We start from the raw sequence: 19,979 nt of genomic DNA, 5'->3' as shown, positions 1-19,979 counted from the left end.
GCGAGTGCTCCAACAGTAGTGAAAATAAACAAAACCATTTCGCTACACACCTAAACAAAGGCTGTTTTGTGTTGTTTTGTGTGGAATTCCTTGTACAAGCGCAGAGCCCAGGGTCGCAAGACAAATTTCAGTGCAAACTGACAATAAAGTATTATCGTATCGTATTATCGTATCGTATCGTATCGTCTTCCAGGGCGTTAGAGGGAACTCACTAACGCTCTGAACCAGGGCTAGCACCACGCATGCTAGATGGAGAGAATAGAATCACAGACACACTGGGAACAGGGGGGTATAAATACACAAGGACTAACTACACACAGAGAGAATAGAGACAGATGCGTTCCCAGTCTTAAACGGTTAAAGGACAACTTTGTTTTTTTACAACCAAGGTTTATATTTTAGCTTGTAATTAAAGTAAAAATAAAAGATGAGTGTTCTTTTTTTTTCATCTACTGCTTTCTATAGTTTTAGCAATTTTCCCGATATTTTTTACAGTGGGCGGGGGCATTCTGTCCGGTGGCTAAATATGCCTTTTTTACACAATAAAAAAGGTCCTGTGGTCTTTGATGGCCAGATGTGAGTTATTGGGGGCTAGAGGAGCTACTGTAAATAATAATAAAGAAAACTTTAAGTGCAAGGCATCAACTGTCAAGATGACTGTCCATCATGAGGGCTGGTCCAATGTCCTTCTCTTCCCTGTGGATACACCCTCAGATCAGGAGGCATCATGCAACATGCATCATATTTTGCTGGAGGTGCTTGGAGGGAAACAGAAAAATGAAGCAGTCCTGCACATTGTCTTCACTTACAAAACGTTGTATTTTTATTCATGTATGTAACCCAATGTATTCACATCTTATAAATACCTGGGCATTTGGCTAGATGCCAAACTCTCATTTAAGGTTCATGTGGAGAACCTAATCAAAACATTAAGAGGACAAATTGGTTTCCTCTACAGAAACAGGTCCTGTTTTTCTTTTACCAGCAGAAAGACTGTTATTCAATCTGTAATAATGTCTGTATTTGATTATGGGGATACGCTGTATATGCATGATTCACTCTCCACACTGAAGCCTCTGGATGCAGTTTACCACAGTGCTTTGTGTTTTATTACTGGTGATGATTATCTCACCCATCACTGTATTTTATATGATAAAGTCATGATTATCTCACCCATCACTGTATTTTTATCATATTTTATATGATAAAGTCATGATTATCTCACCCATCACTGTATTTTTATCATATTTTATATGATAAAGTGGGTTGGCCATCTCTCGCAGTTCGTAGAGAGCAACATTGTATTTTATTTATTTATAAGGCCTTGTGTGGTAAACTTCCTTTATACCTATCCTTGCTTTTGGAACCAAAGGTTACTGGACATTCAGCATGTTCACAAACACACATTAGATATACCAGTCCACGTAAGAGCAGTGAACAAGGAAAAACTGCTTTCATGTATTGTAGTACACACAAATGGAACAAACTTCAGGACTCTCTGAAACTGGTGTGATTGGTCTCAATAGACATTCAGGGTGCTTCTTGAGGACACACTACATAGAGACATTCAGGATGCTTCTTGAGGACACACTACATACATAGTGACATTTATTTGCATCTGGGACAGTGTAATGTGATTCAAATGTTTGTTATTGTTTCTCATTATGTATGTGTTTTATATGTGTGTGTTTTATATGTGTACCAGAGCCTCTCCTCTCCCCCATTCCTGGCAGAGTAGTTTCGGACAAGCGTATTGAGTGGCCCTGTCTTTCCCTATTTAGGACTGACCGTGGGTAGCTACCTGGGACGTAAGTCGGGGCTTGATCAACCCTGGCTGGGTCACCTGGGCGAGGGTGTATGTTGCGAGACCCGAAACATCCTATGACCCCAGGCTACAACACTGATGATACGTCCCAGGTGCATCCATGTGATGTTTTTTCGTTATATGCTGTTATCAGGGCGTCCTTGAAAAAGAGAGCTTGCTCTCAATGGGCTTCCCTGAATAAATAAAGGAAAAAGAAAGAAAGAAAAGAAAGTATAAAAAGCAGTTGTCCTGCGTACAGTGTAACAGTGATGTCTCAGAGTCTCTGCCTGATGAGAAAAAGGCTAATATCTCCCCAAAACAAGGGGGAATTCCCCTTTAGGCTAGTGGTTAAGATGTTGGCTTTACACACGGGAGGCCAGGGTTCAAATCCCCAGCGTTACACATGCACATTGTCTGCACAGAACTATATTACAGAACAATGTTTTGGTTAAAATATTTATTTTGACCCATTAACACCTGAGGCCGATTCTACAAAAGCCTTCTGAATCAGCAGTTCTCACACTTTTAAGATTTTAAAAAAATGTTCAAAAATATCAGATCCGTGTCGCCCTGCGAGCTTGTACATCTGATATGTTTGAATAGCCAACGCTAAAGTCTAAAATGACACGGGTGCTTTCCCTGTTTTTAAAGGGAACAGTACAATGTTTTAATGGTTTTAAAGGGAACAGTACAATGTTTTAATGGTTTTAAAGGGAACGGTACAATGTTTTAATGGTTTTAAAGGGAACAGTACAATGTTTTAACGGTTTTAAAGGGAACGGTACAATGTTTTAATGGTTTTTAAAGGGAACGGTACAATGTTTTAATGGTTTTAAAGGGAACGGTACAATGTTTTAGTGGTTTTAAAGGGAACGGTACAATGTTTTAATGGTTTTAAAGGGAACAGTACAATGTTTTAATGGTTTTTAAAGGGAACAGTACAATGTTTTAGTGGTTTTAAAGGGAACAGTACAATGTTTTAATGGTTTTAAAGGGAACAGTACAATGTTTTAATGGTTTTAAAGGGAACAGTACAATGTTTTAATGGTTTTAAAGGGAACAGTACAATGTTTTAATGGTTTTAAAGGGAACACTACAATGTTTTAATGGTTTTAAAGGGAACAGTACAATGTTTTAATGGTTTTAAAGGGAACAGTACAATGTTTTAGTGGTTTTAAAGGGAACAGTACAATGTTTTAATGGTTTTAAATGGAACAGTACAATGTTTTAATGGTTTTAAAGGGAACAGTACAATGTTTTAATGGTTTTAAAGGGAACAGTACAATGTTTTAGTGGTTTTAAAGGGAACAGTACAATGTTTTAATGGTTTTTAAAGGGAACAGTACAATGTTTTAAGGGTTTTAAAGGGAACAGTACAATGTTTTAGTGGTTTTAAAGGGAACAGTACAATGTTTTAATGGTTTTTAAAGGGAACAGTACAATGTTTTAACGGTTTTAAAGGGAACAGTACAATGTTTTAATGGTTTTTAAAGGGAACGGTACAATGTTTTAACGGTTTTAAAGGGAACGGTACAATGTTTTAGTGGTTTTAAAGGGAACGGTACAATGTTTTAATGTTTTTTAAAGGGAACGGTACAATGTTTTAATGGTTTTAAAGGGAACGGTACAATGTTTTAATGGTTTTAAAGGGAACAGTACAATGTTTTAATGGTTTTTAAAGGGAACAGTACAATGTTTTAGTGGTTTTAAAGGGAACAGTACAATGTTTTAATGTTTTTAAAGGGAACAGTACAATGTTTTAATGGTTTTAAAGGGAACAGTACAATGTTTTAATGGTTTTTAAAGGGAACAGTACAATGTTTTAATGGTTTTAAAGGGAACAGTACAATGTTTTAATGGTTTTAAAGGGAACAGTACAATGTTTTAGTGGTTTTAAAGGGAACAGTACAATGTTTTAAAGAAAAAAAAATGTTTTATTATTTTTTTGTTTACAGTATGTAGCCCATGGTGACATCGATCAATTCTGGATTAAAAACTTCTAATATATTAACAATTCCCCAAAATGTGCATTGCAATTTTCTTCTATAAATCTCACACTACTAGGGCAGCTGGCGGTTCCGCGCGCCGCGCAAGGTGCCCTTTTTTTTTTACTTGAGCACTTGCCCCTCAAAATGTCTGTGCACGCCACGTGTCATTTTAAGATTTCTTTGGCTATTCAAAAATAGCAGATCTACAAGCTCATAGCGCGGCACCGAGTGCCGCGCTATGAGCTTGTAGATCTGCTATTTTTTTGAAAAATCTAAAACATTCATTTGTGCAAGTCCTTGAATATATATGTTTTTTTAAGCGAACATTTTTAACTCATGTTACAACATCTAGGGGTCCTTGGAACAAAATATTTTGAGATGGGGGTCCGCGACCAAATACATGTCATGTTGGGGGTCCTTAACATGAAAAAGTTTGAGAACCACTGATATTATAGCAACATATGTTTTTTCAAAAAACTGTTAGGATTTAGAAGACATTTGTAGAATCCCCCAGAAGCAAAGATTTGAGTTACAAATGTTCACTTTAAAATATATATATTCAAAGATTTGCACAAGATTTTATTTTTTTCCCCCAAAATTATGAGCTTGTAGATCTTATAGATCTTGGAATAGCCAAAGAAATCTTAAAATGACACAGATGTGACTCTGAATGGATGAACAGAAGGATGACGTCACTCTGACCTCATCTCTTACGACACATGGAACTATTTAAGAGCAGGTTTGATCAGTGGTGACGAGGACCTTCATACAGACTGCTAGGGAAGACTCTATTGACTGCATTGCAATTCTTCACATCCTCACCTGAACACTGCATATTGTTCTGACTGAACACAGCCTCAGCTGAACACTGCATAGGGTTCTGACTGAACACAACCTCACCTGAACACTGCATATTGTTCTGACTGAACACAGCCTCACCTGAACACTGCATATTGTTCTGACTGAACACAACCTCACCTGAACACTGCATATTGTTCGGACTGGACACATCCTCACCTGAACGCTGCATAGTGTTTTATTGTTCTAACTGAACACTGCATATTGTTCTAACTGAACACAGCCTGAGGTGAATGCTGCCTCATAAACTGAACACAGTCTATGGGTCAGAGGTCATCATGGTCCACCTCAGCAAGCAGACCAAGCAGCGTGTGCAGCAGGTGTTCCAGTGCGGTCAGGTGCTCATCAGATGGGGCTTCCTCCCTGCTGTGCTGTATCTGGGCTTCAGGCAGGGCGTGGACCCAGGCATGCCTCACATCACCCTCCTGAGTCTGCTCTGGGGCTGAGGAACAGACGGACCTTGTGATCATATCGATCACAGGACAGTCGCCTGCAAAATGGAGGCCGATTCTCTCTTCATAAGTAAAAGTATTGGAAATTGGAAATACTCAAGTAAAATACAAATACCTAAAAATGTAAGTACAGTACTTAAGTAAATGTACTTAGTTACTTTCCACCACTGGTCCTTCATGTCCCTAATGGGGTTGACATGCCTCAACGTAGTCCATCTGACGTTCAAACCGTCTTCACATGGTCTGTCTGGAAAAAGACATTGGGATACGCCTTCTTCATCACCTTCCTAAACAAATGGCTTAAACTAAGTCATTTTCTGAGGAAAATTATATTTTTGCCTAAGTCAGCTCCTCATGACATTGGCCACCTCTGGTAAAATGGCATATCTCCTAATTGAAAAGGATCATGCTGTTCCCTCCCCTTTTATTATAATGGCCTCTATCTCCCTAGTGTGACTTGGGCCAAAATAGGCATTTTTTTTGTCTGGAGTAAATCAGTAAATCATTTGGCCTAAGTCAGGTTTAATCCTATTTAAACCTATTTAAATCTCTTATGTTACGTAACTGACAGACAGTGTTATTTTTATGTTAATAGTCATAATTTGTTATCGGTGAAATGATTAAGAAATATCATATAGTTTTGTTTTTGAGCATTTTTTCTTTTCTGAAAAACTTTACTTACAAAAACTGTACGTAGGCCATTAGTTTAGCAAGGTGACGCATTAGAACCCTTGCATATTCTGGGGGAAATAGCAGGTGTAACTTTTACCTTTTTAATCACTTGAAATGGAAGTCTGTGTCATATGAATGTTACTGAACACTATAGGCTGCTTACTCTCTGAATGTAGAGCTTTAAAGTGGACATGTTATGCTGTTTGTAAAAAAATATATTGTATTTGTTAAGGTCCTTAAAACATGTTATAAAGGCTTTTAGCTCTCTCTCTTTGCATGTTCTCAGCATTTTTCAACTTCTCAAACCTTCATTTATTCTCCAAAGACGTTGAGGTCGCCCTCATTTGCAGTGTCGTTGAGATACATCACATTACAATTTCATTTTCATATCAATACAAAACAGAAACTTTTCCCTATCGTGTGATACAACACAAGTTTAAAAAGCAGCTGCAGACACTTGTGGGTATAGGTCTGCAATCAAGGTTTTAAATTGTCTGTATGTTATGGGAGAACAGATATTTAGTTTAAGCTGTAAGTCATTCCAGGTGGTTGGGGCACTAAAACAAAAAGGCTGTTTTCCCCAGTTCAGTCTTTACTCTGGGGACCTTTAGCGTGAGCCAATCACTGGAGCGTGTCCTGTGTGTTACAGGATTACAATCCAGCAGAGATTTAATAAACATGGTAAAGTCCCATCAATTGCCTTAAAAACAAACAGGTACCAGTGTTTGCTTCGCCTGTCGGCCAAGGAAGGCCAACCCACTCTATCATACAGGATGTAGTGTTGAGTCTATAATGTTCAGATATAAACTCTATCATACAGGATGTAGTGTTGAGTCTATAATGTTCAGATATAAACTCTATCATACAGGATGCAGTGATGAGTCTATAATGTTCAGATATAAACTCTATCATACAGGATGCAGTGATGAGTCTATAATGTTCAGATATAAACTCTATCATACAGGATGCAGTGATGAGTCTATAATGTTCAGATATAAACTCTATCATACAGGATGTAGTGTTGAGTCTATAATGTTCAGATATAAACTCTATCATACAGGATGTAGTGTTGAGTCTATAATGTTCAGATATAAACTCTATCATATATGCAGTGATGAGTCTATAATGTTCAGATATAAACTCTATCATACAGGATGTAGTGTTGAGTCTATAATGTTCAGATATAAACTCTATCATACAGGATGTAGTGTTGAGTCTATAATGTTCAGATATAAACTCTATCATACAGGATGTAGTGTTGAGTCTATAATGTTCAGATATAAACTCTATCATACAGGATGTAGTGTTGAGTCTATAATGTTCAGATATAAACTCTATCATACAGGATGTAGTGTTGAGTCTATAATGTTCAGATATAAACTCTATCATACAGGATGCAGTGATGAGTCTATAATGTTCAGATATAAACTCTATCATACAGGATGTAGTGTTGAGTCTATAATGTTCAGATATAAACTCTATCATACAGGATGTAGTGTTGAGTCTATAATGTTCAGATATAAACTCTATCATACAGGATGTAGTGTTGAGTCTATAATGTTCAGATATAAACTCTATCATACAGGATGTAGTGTTGAGTCTATAATGTTCAGATATAAACTCTATCATACAGGATGTAGTGTTGAGTCTATAATGTTCAGATATAAACTCTATCATACAGGATGCAGTGATGAGTCTATAATGTTCAGATATAAACTCTATCATACAGGATGTAGTGTTGAGTCTATAATGTTCAGATATAAACTCTATCACACAGGATGTAGTGTTGAGTCTATAATGTTCAGATATAAACTCTATCATACAGGATGTAGTGTTGAGTCTATAATGTTCAGATATAAACTCTATCATACAGGATGTAGTTGTAACAATCGCCCTTTTACTCTTAAGGGAAAATCATTAACTAAAGGAAATTACAACAGGATCGGCAGGTTTTTACTTGAGTACTTTATTTACTCCAAGCCACAAAAATAATAATTATCGAATCAAAGGTAAATAATAACAATACACCTATTGGTTTTTAACTACTGTCCCTACCTCTGTCCCTAACAAACAAAATAAATAAACAGACAAATCAACAATCAACAATTATTTCACTTACTCTTCCCCAACCCAAACAAACCCCACTGTCCTTTGTAACCCCACGGATCACAGTTCAAATATAAACAATAAACAAACACGCACACACAGTATTCAGAAGTCCGCTACGGCACAAACGCTACTTAATTAAATAATAAATAGTCCCCGTGACGGTCCTCCTCTGGCCGCGCTTCCGTGTTCCTTAATCCAAATGAAATGAAAAGTATCTTCCGCGCGCAGCGGCGCAAACAATAAGTAAACTTCGGGGTACCCCTATAATTTGTAATCCACAAAGAAATATGACGCTTGGTTTTGCCTCACCGGCCTCGGCTCCTCCCGTCTCCAACACCGACCGGCGTCTCGCTCACAACCCCACAGCGCTCGAATCCCACGGCACGGCAACAACGTCAGGTCCAATGGGCTCGAATGTTCTTTGTTGGCTGCAGTTTACGGTCACGTTTAAACTTTGTTTACTAAACAGTGTAAACTGGCGCCTCGGAGCTCCGCTTTCCACCCGTCCTCACTGGTACACGGATTGTTTGTTTGATCTCCCCTCCCCCCGTGTCACACCCTCTATTAGTAAAGTCGGGTGGCACAAATCATTCAATCACCCACTGATCAGACCCATTACCCCTCACGTGAATAGGAAATGTTCACATATCTCACAGTGTCCAGCATGTCACATATCAATCAGATATAATAACGTGCATAAGTACATCAGATGTTACATATCAAACAGATATAATAACACCCCTAGATCAAGCAGATAAATATAATAAATATAATGTGCATTTGTCACAGTCCCCCCCCCCCAGCTGGAAGCTATTTTTCCCAAGTCCTCCCAACGGAGGGTTTGAGGTTGACCACATTAGAACATATCCACTTATCACTCTTTCCATTTCACTCTGTAATTTTTAGGGCCTCTCTGACTCGTCCTCTAAGCTGGACCTAACCATTTCGGGGGCACTAGCTTTGACGAGTCTGCTTCTAATGTTTTTGAAAGTGAATGTTATCCCGCCCAGACCAAATGGCCTGGCTGGAACTGCGCGTGTTCCGCCAGGAACAATCGTATTTGGCTTGCCTGGCGTGAGAGACATCCGCCCTTCGTTTAACTTCTTTGACCATGGCCCACTTGGTGTTATAATCAATGGTGACCAGCAGCATGGTGTTCCTCTTCTCCCTTCTCGGGAACAGCCCCGTCGAGTTGATCCCAAGGGACTCTCCTGCTCGGTCTACCTGAGTGGACTGTATCAGGCCGGACGGCTTACAACTCTCTGGCTTGCCTTGCTGACAACCATGACACCCCTTCACGTACTCCCACACATGTCTGCGGATCGTCGGCCACCAGGCCACCTCAAGGATTCGAAGGAGTGTCTTCAGCCTACCTGGATGACCACTCGTGGGGCGGTCATGGAAATATTCCATGAAACACTGGACAAGGCTTTTGGGTACCACCACCTGATATTTCTGTCCAATGTCTCCGGTCGGCTGCCTTCGATACAGGATGCCCTGGATCTCCTCATGGCCTATGCGATCCGTTCGCCGGTCGGACTGGTCTAGATTTCCCAGTAGACCTCTGACTCTGGGGTCTGCACGCTGAGCCCTGGCTAGGCCCGCATGGGTTAACCCTGACGGCCACTTCCGAACCTGGCACTCCACCTCCGGTGGGACACTTCGGGATCGGGGTCCCAGAGTGACACCCTCACCGCCCCTCGATGGTAACCCCGGCACAGCCTCACACATCTGCGCCGACGACAGGTTGGGCGGTGGCTGTGAGGCGCTTTGTCGGTTGATCTTCTTCCAGCAGTTGCTGGAGGGCAGGCCATGGAAGGAAATAGTGGGTGGCCCCTGAGCTGTACGGGTGGGCTGACGGTAGGGAGTACTGGTGGGACGACCTCGAGGAGTACCTGTTCCATTGAAATGAATGTCTGGTTTTCGTGGAGTTTGGGAACCTAGGTGCGATGATGTATTGGCTCTTTTTGCCTTCGCCACCTCCTTGCCCCATTTCTCCTCTATCCTCTCCCAACCTTCAACCACTTCTCTCCGGAGTTGATCAACAGAGTCTTTTATGAGAGTCTCCATCTCCAACATCCTCCACTCTAGGTACCCCCTTAGGCTCTCCTCCCTGTTAATCGTACTCCCCCTTGCTTCCTCAAATTCACCTCGCCCCCGCTGCACTTCCTTCTCGCAGGTTTGCAGCTTGTCCTTAAGTACGGCCAATTGTTGCTGTACCGTGACATTAGGGCCCTCACTTTCCTCCAAGTTGCATGCCGCCTCTACCTGTCCCGGATTCTTCCCATTTTGTTCCATTGTGCTTTTCCCTTTCTTTTTCCCCCGTTTTTCCCCGGTTGTTTTTTTTACAGTGTATTTGTTTTTGGTATTTACCCCTTTAAAACAATTATTAAATTGTGGCTCTCAGTATTTCCTTTTAAACCTGTGATCCCCGTACGGGCCACCACATGTAACAATCGCCCTTTTACTCTTAAGGGAAAATCATTAACTAAAGGAAATTACAACAGGATCGGCAGGTTTTTACTTGAGTACTTTATTTACTCCAAGCCACAAAAATAATAATTATCGAATCAAAGGTAAATAATAACAATACACCTATTGGTTTTTAACTACTGTCCCTACCTCTGTCCCTAACAAACAAAATAAATAAACAGACAAATCAACAATCAACAATTATTTCACTTACTCTTCCCCAACCCAAACAAACCCCACTGTCCTTTGTAACCCCACGGATCACAGTTCAAATATAAACAATAAACAAACACGCACACACAGTATTCAGAAGTCCGCTACGGCACAAACGCTACTTAATTAAATAATAAATAGTCCCCGTGACGGTCCTCCTCTGGCCGCGCTTCCGTGTTCCTTAATCCAAATGAAATGAAAAGTATCTTCCGCGCGCAGCGGCGCAAACAATAAGTAAACTTCGGGGTACCCCTATAATTTGTAATCCACAAAGAAATATGACGCTTGGTTTTGCCTCACCGGCCTCGGCTCCTCCCGTCTCCAACACCGACCGGCGTCTCGCTCACAACCCCACAGCGCTCGAATCCCACGGCACGGCAACAACGTCAGGTCCAATGGGCTCGAATGTTCTTTGTTGGCTGCAGTTTACGGTCACGTTTAAACTTTGTTTACTAAACAGTGTAAACTGGCGCCTCGGAGCTCCGCTTTCCACCCGTCCTCACTGGTACACGGATTGTTTGTTTGATCTCCCCTCCCCCCGTGTCACACCCTCTATTAGTAAAGTCGGGTGGCACAAATCATTCAATCACCCACTGATCAGACCCATTACCCCTCACGTGAATAGGAAATGTTCACATATCTCACAGTGTCCAGCATGTCACATATCAATCAGATATAATAACGTGCATAAGTACATCAGATGTTACATATCAAACAGATATAATAACACCCCTAGATCAAGCAGATAAATATAATAAATATAATGTGCATTTGTCACAGTCCCCCCCCCCCAGCTGGAAGCTATTTTTCCCAAGTCCTCCCAACGGAGGGTTTGAGGTTGACCACATTAGAACATATCCACTTATCACTCTTTCCATTTCACTCTGTAATTTTTAGGGCCTCTCTGACTCGTCCTCTAAGCTGGACCTAACCATTTCGGGGGCACTAGCTTTGACGAGTCTGCTTCTAATGTTTTTGAAAGTGAATGTTATCCCGCCCAGACCAAATGGCCTGGCTGGAACTGCGCGTGTTCCGCCAGGAACAATCGTATTTGGCTTGCCTGGCGTGAGAGACATCCGCCCTTCGTTTAACTTCTTTGACCATGGCCCACTTGGTGTTATAATCAATGGTGACCAGCAGCATGGTGTTCCTCTTCTCCCTTCTCGGGAACAGCCCCGTCGAGTTGATCCCAAGGGACTCTCCTGCTCGGTCTACCTGAGTGGACTGTATCAGGCCGGACGGCTTACAACTCTCTGGCTTGCCTTGCTGACAACCATGACACCCCTTCACGTACTCCCACACATGTCTGCGGATCGTCGGCCACCAGGCCACCTCAAGGATTCGAAGGAGTGTCTTCAGCCTACCTGGATGACCACTCGTGGGGCGGTCATGGAAATATTCCATGAAACACTGGACAAGGCTTTTGGGTACCACCACCTGATATTTCTGTCCAATGTCTCCGGTCGGCTGCCTTCGATACAGGATGCCCTGGATCTCCTCATGGCCTATGCGATCCGTTCGCCGGTCGGACTGGTCTAGATTTCCCAGTAGACCTCTGACTCTGGGGTCTGCACGCTGAGCCCTGGCTAGGCCCGCATGGGTTAACCCTGACGGCCACTTCCGAACCTGGCACTCCACCTCCGGTGGGACACTTCGGGATCGGGGTCCCAGAGTGACACCCTCACCGCCCCTCGATGGTAACCCCGGCACAGCCTCACACATCTGCGCCGACGACAGGTTGGGCGGTGGCTGTGAGGCGCTTTGTCGGTTGATCTTCTTCCAGCAGTTGCTGGAGGGCAGGCCATGGAAGGAAATAGTGGGTGGCCCCTGAGCTGTACGGGTGGGCTGACGGTAGGGAGTACTGGTGGGACGACCTCGAGGAGTACCTGTTCCATTGAAATGAATGTCTGGTTTTCGTGGAGTTTGGGAACCTAGGTGCGATGATGTATTGGCTCTTTTTGCCTTCGCCACCTCCTTGCCCCATTTCTCCTCTATCCTCTCCCAACCTTCAACCACTTCTCTCCGGAGTTGATCAACAGAGTCTTTTATGAGAGTCTCCATCTCCAACATCCTCCACTCTAGGTACCCCCTTAGGCTCTCCTCCCTGTTAATCGTACTCCCCCTTGCTTCCTCAAATTCACCTCGCCCCCGCTGCACTTCCTTCTCGCAGGTTTGCAGCTTGTCCTTAAGTACGGCCAATTGTTGCTGTACCGTGACATTAGGGCCCTCACTTTCCTCCAAGTTGCATGCCGCCTCTACCTGTCCCGGATTCTTCCCATTTTGTTCCATTGTGCTTTTCCCTTTCTTTTTCCCCCGTTTTTCCCCGGTTGTTTTTTTTACAGTGTATTTGTTTTTGGTATTTACCCCTTTAAAACAATTATTAAATTGTGGCTCTCAGTATTTCCTTTTAAACCTGTGATCCCCGTACGGGCCACCACATGTAACAATCGCCCTTTTACTCTTAAGGGAAAATCATTAACTAAAGGAAATTACAACAGGATCGGCAGGTTTTTACTTGAGTACTTTATTTACTCCAAGCCACAAAAATAATAATTATCGAATCAAAGGTAAATAATAACAATACACCTATTGGTTTTTAACTACTGTCCCTACCTCTGTCCCTAACAAACAAAATAAATAAACAGACAAATCAACAATCAACAATTATTTCACTTACTCTTCCCCAACCCAAACAAACCCCACTGTCCTTTGTAACCCCACGGATCACAGTTCAAATATAAACAATAAACAAACACGCACACACAGTATTCAGAAGTCCGCTACGGCACAAACGCTACTTAATTAAATAATAAATAGTCCCCGTGACGGTCCTCCTCTGGCCGCGCTTCCGTGTTCCTTAATCCAAATGAAATGAAAAGTATCTTCCGCGCGCAGCGGCGCAAACAATAAGTAAACTTCGGGGTACCCCTATAATTTGTAATCCACAAAGAAATATGACGCTTGGTTTTGCCTCACCGGCCTCGGCTCCTCCCGTCTCCAACACCGACCGGCGTCTCGCTCACAACCCCACAGCGCTCGAATCCCACGGCACGGCAACAACGTCAGGTCCAATGGGCTCGAATGTTCTTTGTTGGCTGCAGTTTACGGTCACGTTTAAACTTTGTTTACTAAACAGTGTAAACTGGCGCCTCGGAGCTCCGCTTTCCACCCGTCCTCACTGGTACACGGATTGTTTGTTTGATCTCCCCTCCCCCCGTGTCACACCCTCTATTAGTAAAGTCGGGTGGCACAAATCATTCAATCACCCACTGATCAGACCCATTACCCCTCACGTGAATAGGAAATGTTCACATATCTCACAGTGTCCAGCATGTCACATATCAATCAGATATAATAACGTGCATAAGTACATCAGATGTTACATATCAAACAGATATAATAACACCCCTAGATCAAGCAGATAAATATAATAAATATAATGTGCATTTGTCACAGTCCCCCCCCCCCAGCTGGAAGCTATTTTTCCCAAGTCCTCCCAACGGAGGGTTTGAGGTTGACCACATTAGAACATATCCACTTATCACTCTTTCCATTTCACTCTGTAATTTTTAGGGCCTCTCTGACTCGTCCTCTAAGCTGGACCTAACCATTTCGGGGGCACTAGCTTTGACGAGTCTGCTTCTAATGTTTTTGAAAGTGAATGTTATCCCGCCCAGACCAAATGGCCTGGCTGGAACTGCGCGTGTTCCGCCAGGAACAATCGTATTTGGCTTGCCTGGCGTGAGAGACATCCGCCCTTCGTTTAACTTCTTTGACCATGGCCCACTTGGTGTTATAATCAATGGTGACCAGCAGCATGGTGTTCCTCTTCTCCCTTCTCGGGAACAGCCCCGTCGAGTTGATCCCAAGGGACTCTCCTGCTCGGTCTACCTGAGTGGACTGTATCAGGCCGGACGGCTTACAACTCTCTGGCTTGCCTTGCTGACAACCATGACACCCCTTCACGTACTCCCACACATGTCTGCGGATCGTCGGCCACCAGGCCACCTCAAGGATTCGAAGGAGTGTCTTCAGCCTACCTGGATGACCACTCGTGGGGCGGTCATGGAAATATTCCATGAAACACTGGACAAGGCTTTTGGGTACCACCACCTGATATTTCTGTCCAATGTCTCCGGTCGGCTGCCTTCGATACAGGATGCCCTGGATCTCCTCATGGCCTATGCGATCCGTTCGCCGGTCGGACTGGTCTAGATTTCCCAGTAGACCTCTGACTCTGGGGTCTGCACGCTGAGCCCTGGCTAGGCCCGCATGGGTTAACCCTGACGGCCACTTCCGAACCTGGCACTCCACCTCCGGTGGGACACTTCGGGATCGGGGTCCCAGAGTGACACCCTCACCGCCCCTCGATGGTAACCCCGGCACAGCCTCACACATCTGCGCCGACGACAGGTTGGGCGGTGGCTGTGAGGCGCTTTGTCGGTTGATCTTCTTCCAGCAGTTGCTGGAGGGCAGGCCATGGAAGGAAATAGTGGGTGGCCCCTGAGCTGTACGGGTGGGCTGACGGTAGGGAGTACTGGTGGGACGACCTCGAGGAGTACCTGTTCCATTGAAATGAATGTCTGGTTTTCGTGGAGTTTGGGAACCTAGGTGCGATGATGTATTGGCTCTTTTTGCCTTCGCCACCTCCTTGCCCCATTTCTCCTCTATCCTCTCCCAACCTTCAACCACTTCTCTCCGGAGTTGATCAACAGAGTCTTTTATGAGAGTCTCCATCTCCAACATCCTCCACTCTAGGTACCCCCTTAGGCTCTCCTCCCTGTTAATCGTACTCCCCCTTGCTTCCTCAAATTCACCTCGCCCCCGCTGCACTTCCTTCTCGCAGGTTTGCAGCTTGTCCTTAAGTACGGCCAATTGTTGCTGTACCGTGACATTAGGGCCCTCACTTTCCTCCAAGTTGCATGCCGCCTCTACCTGTCCCGGATTCTTCCCATTTTGTTCCATTGTGCTTTTCCCTTTCTTTTTCCCCCGTTTTTCCCCGGTTGTTTTTTTTACAGTGTATTTGTTTTTGGTATTTACCCCTTTAAAACAATTATTAAATTGTGGCTCTCAGTATTTCCTTTTAAACCTGTGATCCCCGTACGGGCCACCACATGTAACAATCGCCCTTTTACTCTTAAGGGAAAATCATTAACTAAAGGAAATTACAACAGGATCGGCAGGTTTTTACTTGAGTACTTTATTTACTCCAAGCCACAAAAATAATAATTATCGAATCAAAGGTAAATAATAACAATACACCTATTGGTTTTTAACTACTGTCCCTACCTCTGTCCCTAACAAACAAAATAAATAAACAGACAAATCAACAATCAACAATTATTTCACTTACTCTTCCCCAACCCAAACAAACCCCACTGTCCTTTGTAACCCCACGGATCACAGTTCAAATATAAACAATAAACAAACACGCACACACAGTATTCAGAAGTCCGCTACGGCACAAACGCTACTTAATTAAATAATAAATAGTCCCCGTGACGGTCCTCCTCTGGCCGCGCTTCCGTGTTCCTTAATCCAAATGAAATGAAAAGTATCTTCCGCGCGCAGCGGCGCAAACAATAAGTAAACTTCGGGGTACCCCTATAATTTGTAATCCACAAAGAAATATGACGCTTGGTTTTGCCTCACCGGCCTCGGCTCCTCCCGTCTCCAACACCGACCGGCGTCTCGCTCACAACCCCACAGCGCTCGAATCCCACGGCACGGCAACAACGTCAGGTCCAATGGGCTCGAATGTTCTTTGTTGGCTGCAGTTTACGGTCACGTTTAAACTTTGTTTACTAAACAGTGTAAACTGGCGCCTCGGAGCTCCGCTTTCCACCCGTCCTCACTGGTACACGGATTGTTTGTTTGATCTCCCCTCCCCCCGTGTCACACCCTCTATTAGTAAAGTCGGGTGGCACAAATCATTCAATCACCCACTGATCAGACCCATTACCCCTCACGTGAATAGGAAATGTTCACATATCTCACAGTGTCCAGCATGTCACATATCAATCAGATATAATAACGTGCATAAGTACATCAGATGTTACATATCAAACAGATATAATAACACCCCTAGATCAAGCAGATAAATATAATAAATATAATGTGCATTTGTCACATAGTGATGAGTCTATAATGTTCAGATATAAACTCTATCATACAGGATGTAGTGATGAGTCTATAATGTTCAGATATAAACTCTATCATACAGGATGTAGTGATGAGTCTATAATGTTCAGATATAAACTCTATCATACAGGATGCAGTGATGAGTCTATACTGTTCAGATATAAACTCTATCATACAGGATGCAGTGATGAGTCTATTATGTTCAGATATAAACTCTATCATACAGGATGTAGTGTTGAGTCTATAATGTTCAGATATAAACTCTATCATACAGGATGCAGTGATGAGTCTATAATGTTCAGATATAAACTCTATCATACAGGATGTAGTGTTGAGTCTATAATGTTCAGATATAAACTATCACACAGGATGTAGTGTTGAGTCTATAATGTTCAGATATAAACTCTATCATACAGGATGTAGTGTTGAGTCTATAATGTTCAGATATAAACCACTCTATCATACAGGATGTAGTGTTGAGTCTATAATGTTCAGATATAAACCACTCTATCACACAGGATGTAGTGTTGAGTCTATAATGTTCAGATATAAACTCTATCATACAGGATGTAGTGATGAGTCTATAATGTTCAGATATAAACTCTATCATACAGGATGTAGTGTTGAGTCTATAATGTTCAGATATAAACTCTATCACACAGGATGTAGTGTTGAGTCTATAATGTTCAGATATAAACCACTCTATCATACAGGATGTAGTGTTGAGTCTATAATGTTCAGATATAAACCACTCTATCACACAGGATGTAGTGTTGAGTCTATAATGTTCAGATATAAACTCTATCATACAGGATGTAGTGATGAGTCTATAATGTTCAGATATAAACTCTATCACACAGGATGTAGTGTTGAGTCTATAATGTTCAGATATAAACTCTATCACACAGGATGTAGTGTTGAGTCTATAATGTTCAGATATAAACCACTCTATCATACAGGATGTAGTGTTGAGTCTATAATGTTCAGATATAAACTCTATCATACAGGATGTAGTGTTGAGTCTATAATGTTCAGATATAAACTCTATCATACAGGATGTAGTGTTGAGTCTATAATGTTCAGATATAAACTCTATCATACAGGATGTAGTGATGAGTCTATAATGTTCAGATATAAACTCTATCACACAGGATGTAGTGTTGAGTCTATAATGTTCAGATATAAACTCTATCACACAGGATGTAGTGATGAGTCTATAATGTTCAGATATAAACCACTATCATACAGGATGCAGTGATGAGTCTATAATGTTCAGATATAAATCACTCTATCATACAGGATGCAGTGATGAGTCTATAATGTTCAGATATAAATCACTCTATCATACAGGATGCAGTGATGAGTCTATAATGTTCAGATATGAATCACTCTATCATACAGGATGCAGTGATGAGTTTACAACTTCTGTAGGAGAGTACAGAATGTGTTAGAACACATACTAGCAGAGAGACAATATGTTTAATGTAATTGTGGTATATTGGTCCTTATTGTCTCCGCCAGGCCGAAAGGCATGGCGAGAGAGTATGTTTTGCCCCCTGTCCGTCCGTCCGTGTGTCCGTGTGTGTGTCCGTACTGTCTGTGTGTTAGCAGCTAATCTCCGGCACCGTTGGCCCGGTCGCTCCGAAACTGTGCACACACACTCCCTGGATGCCAATTCAGAACCTCTGCCCCAATTTTTTCACATGGGCCTGTTATAGCGCCACCAGGAGGCCGATTTGTGTAAAATGTCTTTACATTACTCCTACAGATTTTATCCAAACGTCATGCAAATCGGTACACAGTATCTCTATAGTCATGTGATCAACACGAATCTGTCCGATTTCCCATATTCCATCCTCATTGGCTAAGGTTTGCTTCCAAAGTTTGCAGGATTGGTCCGTTTTGAACAAAAAGCCTCAAACTATGCACGCAGCTTGCGATTTCCGTGAATTTTCACACGCACCTTCCCACTAGGCCGAGGAAGAAATGCCACCCTTTTCACATTGGCCTGTTATAGCGCCACCAGCAGGTCTAATTTAGCAAAACACATTTTTGGAACAAAATGCCTCAAATCATGAATGCAGTGTCTGATTGCCGTGAAAGACCTAAGAATAAATGGCACCCTTTTCACATTGGTCTATTATAGCGCCACCAGGAGGCCACAATAACCTACCTGACCTGGCGGAGACCTGTGCTCCGAGGAGCACTTTTTCTAGTTTCCTTATATTTTAACAGTATGCAAGTCAAAACCATAGAGAAATGTTAGAAGTTATTCAGGAGCAGCCATGTGTTGTAGACAGACACAGTCTAACTGTCTGCACTTCTGGGCTATTCAAGTACATGATGTTAATGTTGACCTGTTGTTCAAGAGGAAGCCTAGAGTGCAGGGCTGTGAATCTACATCTCCATTGATAAACCTGAGGACATCAGGTCTGCTCATTGTCTTCACACCAGGCTTCCTGGTATACAGTTGCTAATCAGAGATCAAAGGGATTGATCAACAGGTGGGGAGATTCTCTGCCCCCCCCCCCCTGTATTATAATGTGAAGCTACAGTGTATAAAAGGTGACTGTAAATGACTTGTTGAGAGTCGTGTCACACGCCGTGAGGCTGGGGGGAGCTTCGGCTCCTTCTGCTTTTGCAATGATGTTTGTTTGTTGCTGAATAAACCGAATCATGATCAGAACCTGGAACCTGACGTCTCCTCTCCTCTACTTTATTACAACCACGAGCCTGCTAACCGCACCTTGGCACCTATTTTACACCACATAATTATAAGGATCGCTAGTGAAACGAAAAATACCATGACCATGGTCATAATATGGACATACCTAGGAATAGGTGCCAAAACAATTTAAACAAATAATAAATGTTTGTATATTTTTATATCAAAAGTCTCTAAAAGGCCAATCTTAATTACTTCCTGAAAGAAAACGTACTGTGTGATGACATGCTGTAGATATGTAGACCTGTATGAATATAAATTAATCTTGATTTCATCATTACCCTGTTTGATTCCCATAGCTCAGGCTCCTCCAAACACAGCTGATTTTAATTACAGAACTACTCTGTTTTTAATCTCATTTAAGATGACGTCCAGACGGCATATTACTCATTGTAAATTTAATCAGCACTAAAATATGTATCTAATGTAGCCTGCAGGCTACAAACATTAGCACTGTGCTCCACACGACTGCAGAGAGTGAGGTTCCACCATGCCATAGCCTGAAGGGATGGAACCTTCTGATTGGTGGTGGAAATTACTGAAAC

The sequence above is a fragment of the Gymnoscopelus braueri genome (assembly GCF_963280865.1).
Source record: "Gymnoscopelus braueri genome assembly, chromosome: 22".
Lineage (NCBI taxonomy): Eukaryota > Metazoa > Chordata > Actinopteri > Myctophiformes > Myctophidae > Gymnoscopelus > Gymnoscopelus braueri.
The sequence above is the reverse complement of the archived record's forward strand: the minus strand, read 5'-3'. Positions refer to the sequence as shown.